The following is a 14,978-nucleotide window of genomic DNA, read 5'->3' on the forward strand; positions in this document are numbered from 1 at the left end:
TCGATCCTGATAGCATTCTGTCCAACACCTCTACAGTCTTCTTTATGCGCTTCTAATAGATCTTGTCTGCTGCACCCATGTAAACATCTTTCGCAGAAATATTTCTTTTCTTTATGTTTAGGTTGATCGTATAATAGCCTGTTTAAGCTCTTTATCCACATATAATGATATTTTCCATCTTTTTCGATCAGAAATGAATTGATTCTGGGGATATGTTCCGGAGCGGAGCTTATCCTGTGTACAACAATTCCTTTAGAATGTCCGAAAACATTTATAGCTAAATTATTTTGCTTTTCCACCTATGTATGTTTAAATTGACAATACCTAGCCGTTATTAAAGCTGTGGTGAGTGGAGCTAAGAACATTCCGTATCTATGATAAAACTCACAGCTCACTGAGCTTATAGCGTGTTCGATGAATGGGTCTTTCTCTAGAGATTCGCATAAATACATGCGATGTTCTGCCGGGATAGGGAGAAACGTACTAGCTACGACTGTGTATAGTTGTAATATAGCCGACCCTCATTTTAGTCATGGTAGCTCCCAGTCTAGACTCATAACGCGCGTACAGTTTTTTAATCTCTTCATCGGTCATGTTATCAATTTTTTCTATGGTATAATTTTCTCCCAAATATTGGGAACATTTTACACCGGCTACCAAAGCGGCAAGTCTTTTTCTATGTTTATCTAAAGATTTATCAACATGTTGATCTGCATCAGATTCTTTGAGCATTTGTTCGATGAGTTCATCGCATTCCATAATGTAATACCTAAGGAGATATTTAAGTCTAACATAATATAATATGGCATATCCAATACGTCCCGTAATAATGAACTGTTGCGAAAGAATTAGGATTTCGAACCACATTTTATGTCATATTAACCGCTAATGTTCAATTCATCGTACTTTGCTACATTTTGCTATATTTGCTATATTTGCTATATTTGCTATAATTTTGCTACATTTTTGCTACATTTGCTAAGCAATTGCATAAGCAGCTGGTTGATTGGTTTTTAATACGAGTTTACAGTGCTTCGTTGCCGATAACAGTTTTCTGACTTTATCTCGTTCGAGCTTGGTATAAATAACATCATTTTCGCGTAAACATTCCTGGAATGAATCTCGATCTTTGCAATGAAACAACGCTACCCATTTGGTTTGCTCTCTGAGATCTTTCAGGACAGAGTTGTATTTTTGAGTAAGTACCCAAACGCTATGTTGAGTGTGCCGTCCGGAGAATGCTAAATACGAAAGCATAACTTTCTTTTTTGTGAGTTCTTTACTCGCGCTACAATCGTCTATTACGAAAAGGGTTGATTCTCCTTTGTATTTTTCGTGACATACTCGGAGACAGTCTTGTTAACAATCGCCCGGATCGACTCTGTGTACCCCATCGTCATTCATTACCAAATCTCTTGATAAGTATGTTTTATTAACGCTTATAGTCGGCACAGAATAATAATATGATCGAAAACATCCCGATAATGACTTTCTAAAATATCTAAATTAAAGCTGTTTTTCCGCAGCCCGTTTGCCCGCATATGATAGCGCAGTGCGGATCTTTAGGTAAAAGATTATTAATAGATTGCTTGCACGAATCTCCCATTCTGTATATTAAGTTGCGCGTCCATAATCACGTACAAATATATAATTTACCAGCCGTTTCCTGGAGCTTCGTTATCTGTATAGTGACACCCTCGCTAGCATTTTCTAATCTCCTTCCACTGCCGTGTAGTTGGTCATCGTCCGTTGTTCGCATGTCAAGCCATAGCGCGTACTTCGTGGTGAGGTATTCACCCATCGATACACTCCCGAGAGACAGATCTTTCACGACCACGATAACTTCCGGGCTTCGTTTTATAGAAGGAAGTTTTTTAATCTCATCCCACTGGTGATACGCTAGCATTCCTTGGCTATACAGTTGATTAGGAACGCCCTCGATAGTCAATTCTACTTTTGTAATCTTGGGATTGTAGAACTTCTCGGTATTTCTTTTAAACCCATCGGAGGGGTCCTCGAACAAAATTAAAATACCCTTCAACAACCTCGTGGGGACATTAAGATTGATATTCCACATCGTATCTTTTTTGTCCCTCGAAGCACACGATCGTACAAAATGGCTAAACTTCAGGTATAATGGTTACGAATTTGTCTGGCTAATTCGGGATCCGTTATCATATCGTACTCCGGCGAGATATTGTCAATGGAATAGCTAGCATCTTCAGCAGCTCTGATTACTCTGCCGTAGTCATTAAAAGTGAGTTCGTATTCTAACCTATCGCCTAGGGATGCTTGATAAAAGGGCATGTGGGAATCTAGTAATTCAAAGTCTAGGGGAATATAGAATAGGTTACTTAATGCGTCGGCAATGGCCTTATCTTTTACGACGGTACTATCACCATTATCAGCGCCCACGCGCAGTCTCAATGTGTTCCGATTACAAATACCTTGGTACTGTAAGTTTTCCCGCTCTTTATCTGTTCTCCAGAGATCCATGTAACAATAGTATACATCGCTATCGTCAATACTCAAAACCTCATTACCGCTAATTTTAATGGCGATTTTCTTAACGATAGCACGACCTATGTTCTGAACAGGCTCCCTGTTAACGTCGGTAGAAGTCAAAATAATCGTAAATGCTAGTCAGACAGTTCCGGGAACTAACACATCGTGTGCGCCGAGATTAGGAAAGCGAACCAGAAGCGTTTGATTCTGATCGATGGTACTAGGGTTATTAGTTATAGTTACAGACTGACGAATTGCTTTGACCCCTAATGGATCCCGAAGTCTACGTTGTGGGTTTAACTTGCGTCCGTATTGCGAAGACATTGTTATATTGAAATTATATAACCATATGTTTAATATAAAAATGGATGATTTTGATCTAGACAATTACGATAACCCGCATGCAATCGAAAAGGGTACTGATGAAACCAGCTTTATGAATCTTAACGATGAACTTTTGAACCCAACCGTAAATGAAGAACTTTTGAAACCAGCTGTTGATGATTATTACAATACCTTTAAAGATCATAGTCCTATTGGTCGTGAGTATTCAAAGTTTACGATAGATAGTAAAGGAATATTGCGACTGCGTGGCTCTCCGGATATTGATCTTATGAATTCTCGTACTCGTAAGCCCCTAGCCTTGTCTACAATGCTAAACACGGTATCAGCACTGTTCGTGATGAATTAGGTCTTGTGGACTACCGACGAGAAAAACTTCCCGCGAAGACTACTAAGGCTCTTAGGACTGTACGTACTGAACTCAGTAACATAGATAATTTGGAAGCTTCCTCGATGGTGGCCTCGGACGGACTCGGAGAAATCTTAACCACAATTGACGATCCTCAGTTAGAGGTATCACCATCCTTAGAGTTCAGTATTAGGGAATTACGAGGTCTTGACAAGGCAAGGCGAACAATGCGGTGAGAACTCACCAATAATATGGCCAAGCTATCCGAAATCGACAAGCATATAGTTTACGAGAAAACAAAACTTGAACAGGCGGGCGATGAATTCAGTAGACGCCGCGTAGTGGAAAGATTGCGTAACTTAGAAGACGAAAGATTGGCCCACCTCGAGGCTGCTTCCACTAATAGAGAGGCACTTAGTTCACAAATCAGTCGAATTTGAGAAACTATCGATCGAGTCCTCAATGATGACACTACACTGGCCGATAAAATAAAAACATTGTTCAGGGAACAGGGAATAACAATTGCCAGTATTTTAACCGCGTTGGGGTTTATTATATCGACTTTGACCCTCGCTTTAACCGGTGGCACAGGTGGTACAGGTGGTAGTACACCGCCCACACCGCCTACGTCGAATGGTGTAAAAGAGTGGATAAAAAAGCATTTAAAAGCATTAGGTTCAGCACTGGGAAAGCTCGCTGAGAAAGCCGCGGCCGCACTTCCCGGTATAATAGGGAGTGTTGTTTCCTGGCTCTTGAATTTATTAGCTAAGACCACCACTTGGCTTAGTCAAAACTTGTGGGCACTGATCGTAGCAATTGCAGGGCTGTTGTACGTATCTGCTAAGAACTATTTTGCAAATCATGAGTAAACCAGCCGCGACTCCACCTAATACAAGCGCTGTTTTTTCATCGACATGTTGTTGATTTTTAGCTGCAATATGTGGTGGCACTTGTGGTTATGCGTTAGTAGATATCTGTGGCTTGACTATTCCCGTTTCGCCTGTGTTTGTTTGCGTAATTAATTCGGTGTTAATATCTGAATTTATACCTGGTTTTTGCTGATCGGAAGCAATAACAATTTTATTATTATAGCCTATCACTTGACCGATCTTAAGTTCCATATTACTCGGAGACATGTATAATCCCGGTGCAAAAACGTAGTCCACTTTGGATTGAGCGTACTGTAATACATCTTGAAAACGCTTTATAGACGATGGTATGTCAACTGGTGAATTAATGATGTCCTCCACATTTGCGACAAACTGTTTTTGCGCATCAAACGCTGTCCCAGTACCGATAATGGACGTTCGTGTTTGCAATTGTGCACCGAGAATTGCCCATACATAAGTTCTTATCGATTCATTATATCTTTCAAATCCTTGGTTAGTAAAATTATTTTCCGTTTTATCATTAAGAAAATAATTCCAAGCGTCTCGAGGTGGTTGCTCAACCTTTTGGATGGTGAAAGCAACACCACCCTTAAAGTTCATACGATCGTCTCCCCACTCATTACTCGAGAGAGCAAAGCTCGGAAGAAGCTGACCCCTTTTCAGTAAATCATCGCTGACTTCTTTAACAGAGTGTGCACCAGCGTACGGAATACCTAGACCATGGTTAACTCCACTTAGGCGCCAATCTTTACTCGTAGAAACATTAAATTCATTACAAATACGTGCGAAGGCCGTCTTATCATAATGATTATTTGTGGAATTCCACGCTGGATCCAGCGGTAATGGAGAATTAATTTCTTAAAGTATATGTATAAAAATAATGTAAGTTGATTTCATATTTAAGTTATGATATAGTATCATTGTATATTTAATATGTATGTTACACTCCCGGGAATAACAAATGGTCAGTCTATTGAACTGCTTCATACTATCGATAACTCGGATGGACAACTCGAAGTCGCCATCTGTGACGTAACGTATTACCTGCAGTGGACCAATATAAGTACTGAGAAAAGAAATAATGGGGTAAATTTATTAGGTGAAAACTATAGAATTATTGGCGACACCATTTTTATACCTGATGGGTATTACAGCGTATGCTCACTCAATGATGAATTTTTTAAGCCTGAGTCGAATGGGACAGTGAAAATAGAAACTGGAGAAAAAAATGTATTTCTTTACGATGCCTTATCAATTACACTTGGAATTACACCACTCCCCGAACATATAGAACTCAACATAACAATACATGGAGATACATTGCCCGATTTAGTTCCCTATAAAGAGTTGTGCATCCATCTTGATCAAATCAGTGCGACGGATAATATTCAACTAGAAAGTCCTTCAACTCTGCTCAGATCTATTCCAGTGAAAAATGAAAAATATAATAGCGGTAGAACGGAATCTTTCTCAACATTACAATATAAAAAATTAAAGCGGGGTATTATTTCAGACCTCAAAATTTCTGTATTAGATGTAAAACACCAACCTGTACATATAGGATACTTAAGTGTAACACTCCATATTATAAATAATGGTTGATTCCATATTTAAGTTGTGATATAGTATCATTGTATATTTAATTTGTATGTTACACTCCCGGGAATAACAAATGGTCAGTCTATTGAACTGCTTCATACTATCGATAACTCGGATGGACAACTCGAAGTAGCTCTATGCGATGTAACGTATTACCCGCTGTGGACCAATATAAGTGCTGCGAAAGAAAATAATAAGATACATATAGCTGATGGAGTTAGTTTTGCCGAAATAATTACTATACCTGATGGGTATTACAGCGTATGCTCACTCAACGATGAAATTTTTAAGCCTAATGGACTTAGTCTAACACAAAATGAGTTGAATGGGTTACTGAAATTAGACACTGGAGAAAAGGCGGCAATGATTTTATTGGACTTATTAATTACACTTGGATTTGCACGCTTAATTGGCACAATATACAAGACATCAGGTCAGGGGGTTAATTTGCCCGATTTAGTTCCCTATAAAGAGTTGTGCATCCATCTTGATCAAATAAGCACGACGGATAATATTCAACTAGAAAGTCCTTCAACTCTGCTCAGATCTATACCAGTGAAAAATGAAAAATATAATAGCGGTAGAACGGAATCTTTCTCAACATTACAATATAAAAAATTAAAGCGGGGTATTATTTCAGACCTCAAAATTTCTATATTAGATGTAAAACACCAACCTGTACATATAGGATACTTAAGTGTAACACTCCATATTATAAATAATGGTTGATTCCATATTTAAGTTGTGATATACTGTAGTATCATTGTATATTTAATTTGTATGTTACACTCCTGGGAATAACAAATGGTCAGTCTATTGAACTGCTTCATACTTTCGATAACTCGGATGGACAACTCGAAGTAGCTCTATGCGATGTAACGTATTACCCGCTGTGGACCAATATAAGTGCTGCGAAGAAAATAATAAGATACATATAGCTGATGGAGTTAGTTTTGCCGAAATAATTACTATACCTGATGGGTATTACAGCGTATGCTCACTCAATGATGAAATTTTTAAGCCTAATGGACTTAGTCTAACACAAAATGAGTTGAATGGGTTACTGAAATTAGACACTGGAGAAAAGGCAGCAATGATTTTATTGGACTTATTAATTACACTTGGATTTGCACGCTTAATTGGCACAATATACAAGACATCAGGTCAGGGGGTTAATTTGCCCGATTTAGTTCCCTATAAAGAGTTGTGCATCCATCTTGATCAAATAAGCACGACGGATAATATTCAACTAGAAAGTCCTTCAACTCTGCTCAGATCTATACCAGTGAAAAATGAAAAATATAATAACGGTAGAACGGAATCTTTCTCAACATTACAATATAAAAAATTAAAGCAGGGTATTATTTCAGACCTTAAAATTTCTGTATTAGATGTAAAACACCAACCTGTACATATAGGATACTTAAGTGTAACACTCCATATTATAAATAATGGTTGATGCATCAGGCCCTGGAACGCTCAGACAATATAATACAATTGCGCTTTCTGATCTCGGAGACACAGAAGGATTCGGTAAACCCGGCACCAGTGGTAAGTTATACGCTTTACACTTACAAGATAATGTATACAAGCGGAAAGAAGTTACATTCACGGGTAATCTAGAAGATTTAAGCGATGTCGACGTTAGTAGACTCATTAAAAACACTTTGTACAATATTATTCTCAACGGCGAGGATAAATGGACTATGGTCGCAGCAAACATCGAGAGGCTATTGAATATCGTCATTACCCCACCCTACGTGATGATGGGTAAGGCGCATAATTTAACTAAGATAATAAATAGTGGCATCGTACTCGCGGCTTATATCCTGTCAAAACGAAAAAGTGTGTTAGTCTCTCCCCTGCCAGAAAACCCAGGTCATATGTTATATAGTCGTCCGGGCGTAAAAAATGTTAGTTTACATTTGGTTACAGAATTCAGTGATATTAACTTGAGTGCAATACCTAATATTTCTACCCTTATTATTGAAGCATTGAAGGGAGTTGAGACTTGGATTGTATAAAAAGTATCGCAGAGCCGTGAATGCTCTGGACGGAGATGACACCGCGCTTGTAGCAGCTGGCATGGGACTCGGTGTAGCAGATGTTAGTTTTTTATCAACTATAATCGCCGCGCCTATCGTGCTCGGCATGGAAATAGCGGCTGGAGCCTCGGGACTGGCAGGAATAGCAATAAAATTCATTTCTCGTAGGTTGCAAAAGAAAGCATTAAAACACGAAAGTATTCGGATACTCATCGAAGCAAAGTTGAACAGCATTGAGGATCATATTTCGACAGCAATGGTCGATTGTAAGATATCCGAGGATGAGTTTCGTTTAGTGCTGTCGGAACTCACCAAATACAACGCAATGAAGCAGGAGATTCAGTGGTATTAGCGAAGACGAGAAAAAAAAGTTCATAGAACAGGGGAGGCAACAAGCACGTCAATTATTCCGTGCCAAAACCAAAGAACTGGTTGGAGATTAAAAATAGATTGCTTACTATCGTTAGATCACATTTAGACAAATGCTTACATAAATATATAATAATGGAGACAACAATCGACAAAAGCTTTTAAATGGAGAGAATTACCAGAAGGTTTTTATTATATCAGTGATGTCAAACCAACCAAATACGGTTATCAATTGTTTCTTATCAATTTTCAAGAAGAGTGTAGTTATGTAGTCTGGTCTCCTAGTAAAATGAACGAAGAATTTAATAAAAATGTTGAATATCGCTTTATTGATAAAAATAATAAAGAATATTTTCATTACCATTTAGGCTCATCTGAAGCATTGAATGGCTCCAGGTGGTGGTGAGCTGGAGTCAATTTAACTTAATCTTATGACTATCGTTGAATCGCATAATCATTTTGGCATAAAAAATGCCACCTGTAGTGGTGGTATAGGTATATAAATCTGGCTCCAGTGGAAGTGGTCCAGAACCCCCATTACCTATACTACTTGTGTTCAATGAGTAAACCCTATTTCTGGTGTCCTGTGCCATGATACTCCAGGAATGCTGCTAAAAGCAGTGTAAATACATATTCACCCACTTACTCACTCCTTCTGCAGACGTCTATCCACTAGACCACTCAGGCAGTTGATTTTGTGTAGAAGTGGTCCCCAGCAACACATGCTTAATTTCAATTGTCTTACTAGGTGACTTCATGGATCGGAGGTTCAACGTCCTCCGACGTGCTGGATGTTTGCTTATAATATCAATCACTATTTTGCTCTCTGCCCATGTGGACCAACATTTTACTGCAAGAACCAGTAACAGCAAAGCTGAGCATGCAGGTAATATTCCCTTGATCGATTGGGGAGTCCGGCTTAGAATCGTATAATGAGAGGCGACTAACGAGCCTCGGGTAGTCAGGTTCGTTATTTGGTTGATTGCGAGACATCGTACATGTCGGCGTGGGACGTTGTTCATACTTAAACCAATCGTTTATTTACATGTATTTATATCGGGGTACATGACACACAATTAACGAAGTCACTATACAAGCATGCCCACCCGGTCCATCGATTGTGGTCCCCGTGAAGATCCGGGGTAGAATAGGTCTTTTCAGCAATCCATGCTTGCCCTAAAAGGCGATTATGCTTCTCGTAAAAGGCGACTAACGAGATCGGGTGGTCTGGCTCACTGACTTGGTTGATGCATGTCATCGTATCCCAAATGCATGGATCGATGCTCATGATGTCTATCACTGTCTGGTCCAGACTCGATTATTTACAGACCGCCGTCATATAGCTGGAATATTGCTCAGTGCGGCGTTAAACAACCAACCAACCAACCATCGATTGTCGCCTAACATGACAAGCGAAGCGGTGGGTATATTTTAAGCAATGCCCAACATAGACATACACAATGCACTGTCCATGGATCATCGTGATTTTAGGCTAAATATATAAATATATTATTTGGACTTGCTTCAATAGATCTTTCCTTTATTTCAAATTGAAGCCGTCTGGTTCCTAAAACACTATGGAGTAACTATATATACTCCTTTCTGTTAGGTCTGGTTTACTGGTGCATGCCTGCATGAGGAGTCATATCCGTCTTACCGCTTATATCTGTTAGTTATACATTTATATTTATACATTTACTATAAATTTGCACACCAAACTTCTGAGCTTGCATTACCTGCATCATGTATATGTGATAGGGTCAAGTTAAGGAGGTATTTGAGGTTACCACTAACTTGTATATGTGGGTAGAATGCCATTCTGAAACAATCGTCAATATCCAGCTTGGATACTTCTTAGCATGTTTCAAAGCTTACATTAGTCTGCATCTACAGCATTCTGAAGTATGAATAATATAATACATCCGATACAACCCCTCTTTCGTTATCTATCGTTCTGAGTGATGTATAGTTTATGTCCGATATACATACTCCCCCGCGTCTTTCATTTATAATGATGTATATAACATGTCTGATATACAACACCCCGCGTTTCATTCTGAGTAATGTATATTTTATGTCCGGTGTACCTGTGTACTTCCCCGTAACTTTGTAAAGAAGAATTATAAAACACTTTCATCTTGTGTAATTTTCGCCTCAATCTTCTGGCAAACCATATACAATTAACCCATCGAACTAATTAAAAGAAATGGAAAGAGCTTGTCGAAATGCAGAGGCAAGTGAAATAATTGTTTTGAAATTATATAACTATGATTTCTCACATCTACTCATGTGTGAATTACAAGGATTCCCTTCAGCACAGTTACATTAAATAAATTAATGAGGATACATGTTTTGCATTTCTATTCACATCGTGGGATTGGAGGTAACCGCACGTTAAATTGGGCCACAAATAACAGAATACGGAAAATTGTTTACAGTCACAAACAAAACAAAAACTAAATGGAATGCATATTGTGTCGAGGCTCTTTTATTCTACGGCCACAATCCGAAATATTTCAGAAACCTCTCGAATTACCGCTTTTACTTTTGTTATATGGCCGATTCCATTACATTCTATACACTATTGTGACCCCTCCCCCCCCCAAAAAAAAAAAAAAAAAAAAAAAAGAAACAAACCAACTAAATCATATTCCGCATATATATCGCCATGCGTTTTAGAGCTAACCGAAAGCATTACCGCAGTGAATGGGGTTTTGCGAAATTGTGGACTGTTTATCCCAGTTCTGGACTCCACATGCTCAAAATCAGACGCCTTGTTGCTCAACTGTATGGTGGCCGAGAGAGGGGGACATCGCTTTCTCGTTCTATCCTTTCTCGCGGTATAGCAATATTCCCTCTTCCGTAAAACAACATTAATGAATTGTTAAACCTGACCTCAGTGGGCGGAGGCTTAGGTGGGTTTATTCATGAAAGAGTGCTGAGAATTTTCCAGTCACATTTCAAATTATACATATGGAGGGAATGTTGAAATTTTCTCAATATCTACTTAAATATAATTTAACTGTACAGACGTAGGTGATTTTATAACAATCCATGGATTTCTGCGTAAAGAGTAATTGATTGATATATGGCCCTATTTAGAAGTTTTTTTGGATCCCCCCGCCCAAGCCCAGTTAACAAAACAAACAGCAAATAACACCGCTTAGTAGCGCTGAATAGTGTACTTCCCAAAAAACAATTGTGTTTTGTCCTCACCCTCACAATTGTCCTCACCCTCAAATCGTTTAAACGAACATATATCAGGCAATAACTTCGAAGATTGCCTTGAACTTTGACATGACACGTCAATGTGACTAAAACATATCCAGGGCTATTAAGAAGACATATTTTTTCTGAGATCTCCTTGGACCCCGTTACTTTCGAACATATTGTGGCGGCAGCGGTAGTGGTAAAATGCAGACAAAATCTTAAGGCATCCCCATTTACAAAGGGCTGCACAGTGTTGCTTATCCCAAATTGTCATTCACGAGGTGAAGAGGAGTGTGGAAGTCAATGAGCAAAATAAAACGGCCTTCGATAAGCATCCTAACGAGAGATGATGTTTGCACAGACGCGGTGCAGGAATATATATGTATGAATGTTACATACGGTTGTCTAACCGATGTTTCAGGAATCTTCGTTGTTTTTTCGGTACAGTAATAGATGCAGGAATATCAATTTCCTGGTATCTTAACGTATATATTTACGAATTGTATTTACAATTAGATCTAGTCGGCTTTATTGCTATATTATCTGAGAACCAACAGCTAGGAATTACGTCCCGTTTGTCAGTAACTTAACATATCCAGGAAAGTCACCCTGACCTAACTGACATGAAAGAATACGCATAAGATAGAGCATGATGCCAAGCATGTCTACATACCAGTGTGTCCATGGTATCAGCCGAATCAGTAACGGTCCATTTAATCCAAGATGCGTGATCTTGGTGAATGCCCTCACGAGTTAATCACACATAAAGCTGTAACCACTGAGATGCTCCATAAAGGTGCTGACGTTACCATCTATAGGTCCTGCATCTCGGGTGCACTGCTGCCACTGCAGCACAGAAAATCGATGGTATTCCACACTACAGTATGCGGCCAGTAGCAGTGTCTGGGGACTGTCGGCATGGTTACTATTGATCATTTCCAACACAATCCTTGCTTGCTATTCTACCTAAATAGTTGTCGGAATGACACAGCTCAATAATTGGCTCAAACGTGTGTAGACCAGTAGAATTTACACAATGGTGTTTTCTCAATGGTGTTGTACGTGCCCAAGCGTCTGTAAGGGAGTTTGCATTATGTGTTGTCACAACCAGGCGCCTCGTAAATAAAAGTTAACAACAACAACTCATGTTCAATACAAAAACTTCAAAAAATAGGACTCAAAGGTCAGATAATAAACTACATCGAGGACTTCCTAAACAATCGTAAAATAACCGTGGGTATAGACCAAACACTGTCGGACCAATGTCCCCTAGAAAATGGCACTCCACAGGGCAGTATCCTCAGCCCCACCCTCTTCAATATAATGATAAACGATATATTCGTGGGCCTATCCCCTAAAGTAAACACATCAAAATTCGCGGATGATGGATCCATCTGGATCCGCACTAAAAGCACCAAAGCACCAACTAAAAACACACAATCCTTCCGACTCCCAAACAACCAATCAATATTCACGGCAGAACTAATGGGCATGGCCTCAGCCCTCCATAATCAAGAATCCAAGAACCACAAAAAAAATCCTAATACTTACCGACTCCCTAAGTGGACTGCAAGCCCTCCAAAACAAAAATACAAAAAACCGAAAAATCAAATACTTAAAAGCTCCAACGACCTAACTAAGGCAGGCAAACAAATAACCTTCTTGTGGATACCCGCCCACGTAGGAATATACGGTAATGAAAACGCCGATAAAGCAGCTAAACTATCCCTCAAAATCCCAGAAATAAGCTTCAACTTACCAATCTCAAAATCAGAAATTAAAAGCGTAAACAAGCAAAAAATCACCAAAAAATGGCATAACCTTTATCTAAACTCAAATAGCCAAATCAAAAATGTACTCAGCAAACCACTAACCAAACCAAAAATTCTCCATCCATCAAAAAAAATCGACAGAGTAATCACTAAACTCCAAACAGGACACACCAACCTAAATAACCATCTAAAAAAATTTAAAAAACATACTACAGGTAACTGCCCACACTGCAAACAACTAGAAACCCCAGAACACGCACTCATCCACTGCACACACTACCTAACAGCAATACTAAATCCACAAAATAAACTAGAAAACTTCAAGGCCTTAGGCGTATTCTTAATCAAAACGGAACTAATAAAACGCATCTAAAAACACAATAACCTACCAAATCAAAATCACATAAACAAACATCCACCATACCCAGCTCCCTTAGTTCTCCCCAACCGCATCGGCATCTATTCCAAATCTCAAAATTTCCAAATTCTATATAAGCAACCCCTAAATCGCCCTCTTGGGTTGCACAGACCACTTTCGCCCCTTTCGGAAACACATTAAATGGCCTGACCGGGCCCGTGTGCGAAATACGCATCAGTCGGAAAGCGCACGTTAAATCTCCAAGTAAGTAAGTACTCATGTTTTGGTGGGAATTGTTACATCTGCGTGAGTATGGTTGTACGCCGCTTGTAACAATATTCCACCAATATCACGGCGGGGAACACCAGACATGGGCTTCACACTGTGTAGCAAATGTCGGGAATCGAACCCGGGTCTTCGGCGTGACGAGCGAACGCTTTAACAACTAGGCTACCCGACCGCCCGTTACATCTGAGGTGGAATGAAGTGTAAATAAAGGTAAAGAACAACTCAGGTTTGGGTTGGGATTGTTACATCTTAGGTGGAATGTGGTGTAACGGGATTTAACCCTCATAGTGCCGGGCCGTCAGCTGGCTTTCTATACCGCCGCACTGTGATGACGTCGCGGTTTCATATACGTAAGCATTGTATCAAAAGCGGTACAACGTCCTTATTTCTTCACAGAGTTGATTGTCTCTCCAATAGTATATACATCCAGACAATCGAAAAGGCATGTGCACCCCTAACCATCGATGAACGTGTGCAGAGCCCGTTAACCAACAGTGGTCTAAAAGGGGCACTGATCTCAAGCCATTCCCCGGGACTGCCCTTGTTATTGTTTTTTTCCGTGAGTACCCGGATGATATAACAGAAATCTAGACTAGTTCGCGACACGTGCTGCGCAATTCGTGAGCGCATTTCACTGGACAAAATATCATCCATTCCAAACAATCCAAAACTTCGAAATACCACCATTCCAAATGGAAATATGACCATTCCAAAAAATGTCAAGGTCATATTTCCAAGCCTGGATTTGTTTGGATTTTTTTGGATATGTTTGGATACAACATGTCATAATCATATCTGTTAAACGTTGTACAACTTTTGACCTTATGTGAGATTAGTAATGACATGAAAGTAAATAATTAAGAGTATTTTGGCACTATTTACCACGAAAAGACAAAATCATGAGCAAATTTAACTAAAGAAATTTCTGTCATTTAAAGTGGCTACTCTTTATATTTAATTTCTTATCTTCCTTGTCTATAATCATATGACATTGACTATGAACTTTGAATAATTAAACAAATATTTTGTTTTCCCATACCGACTTACGATTTTCGTAGAACAAAGACCGTTTCGAGATTAGAGGGCCTCATTATTATAATTTGAACTAATATATTATATTTTGTAAACGATTTTGCTGGCTATGACCTAGGCAAACCATGATGTTTGTAGAAGAATCTGCTTTGTTTAAATCACAATTAATGCTGTCCCTAAAACAAAATTTTCCGTTATCCACGTAACTGACTGACTGAT

At 39.1% G+C, this 14,978-nt stretch overlaps 1 protein-coding gene across 6 annotated transcripts in view; it reads right to left on the minus strand.

The window, feature by feature from the left end:
- Window positions 1–12,150, minus strand: part of LOC139450440 (glycine receptor subunit alpha-2-like) — a 302,790-nt gene extending 290,640 nt beyond the window's left edge. For all 6 annotated transcript variants that reach the window (XR_011652225.1, XR_011652226.1, XM_071232142.1 and 3 more), the window contains exon 1: window positions 11,983–12,150. The gene's annotated coding sequence lies outside the window, so the exon portion shown is untranslated. The remainder of the gene's footprint in view (window positions 1–11,982) is intronic.
- Window positions 12,151–14,978: the final 2,828 nt, after the last annotated feature.

This window comes from Haliotis cracherodii, unplaced genomic scaffold, assembly GCF_022045235.1.
Source record: "Haliotis cracherodii isolate W230 unplaced genomic scaffold, xgHalCrac1.p SCAF_8, whole genome shotgun sequence".
NCBI classification, from domain to species: Eukaryota; Metazoa; Mollusca; class Gastropoda; order Lepetellida; family Haliotidae; genus Haliotis; species Haliotis cracherodii.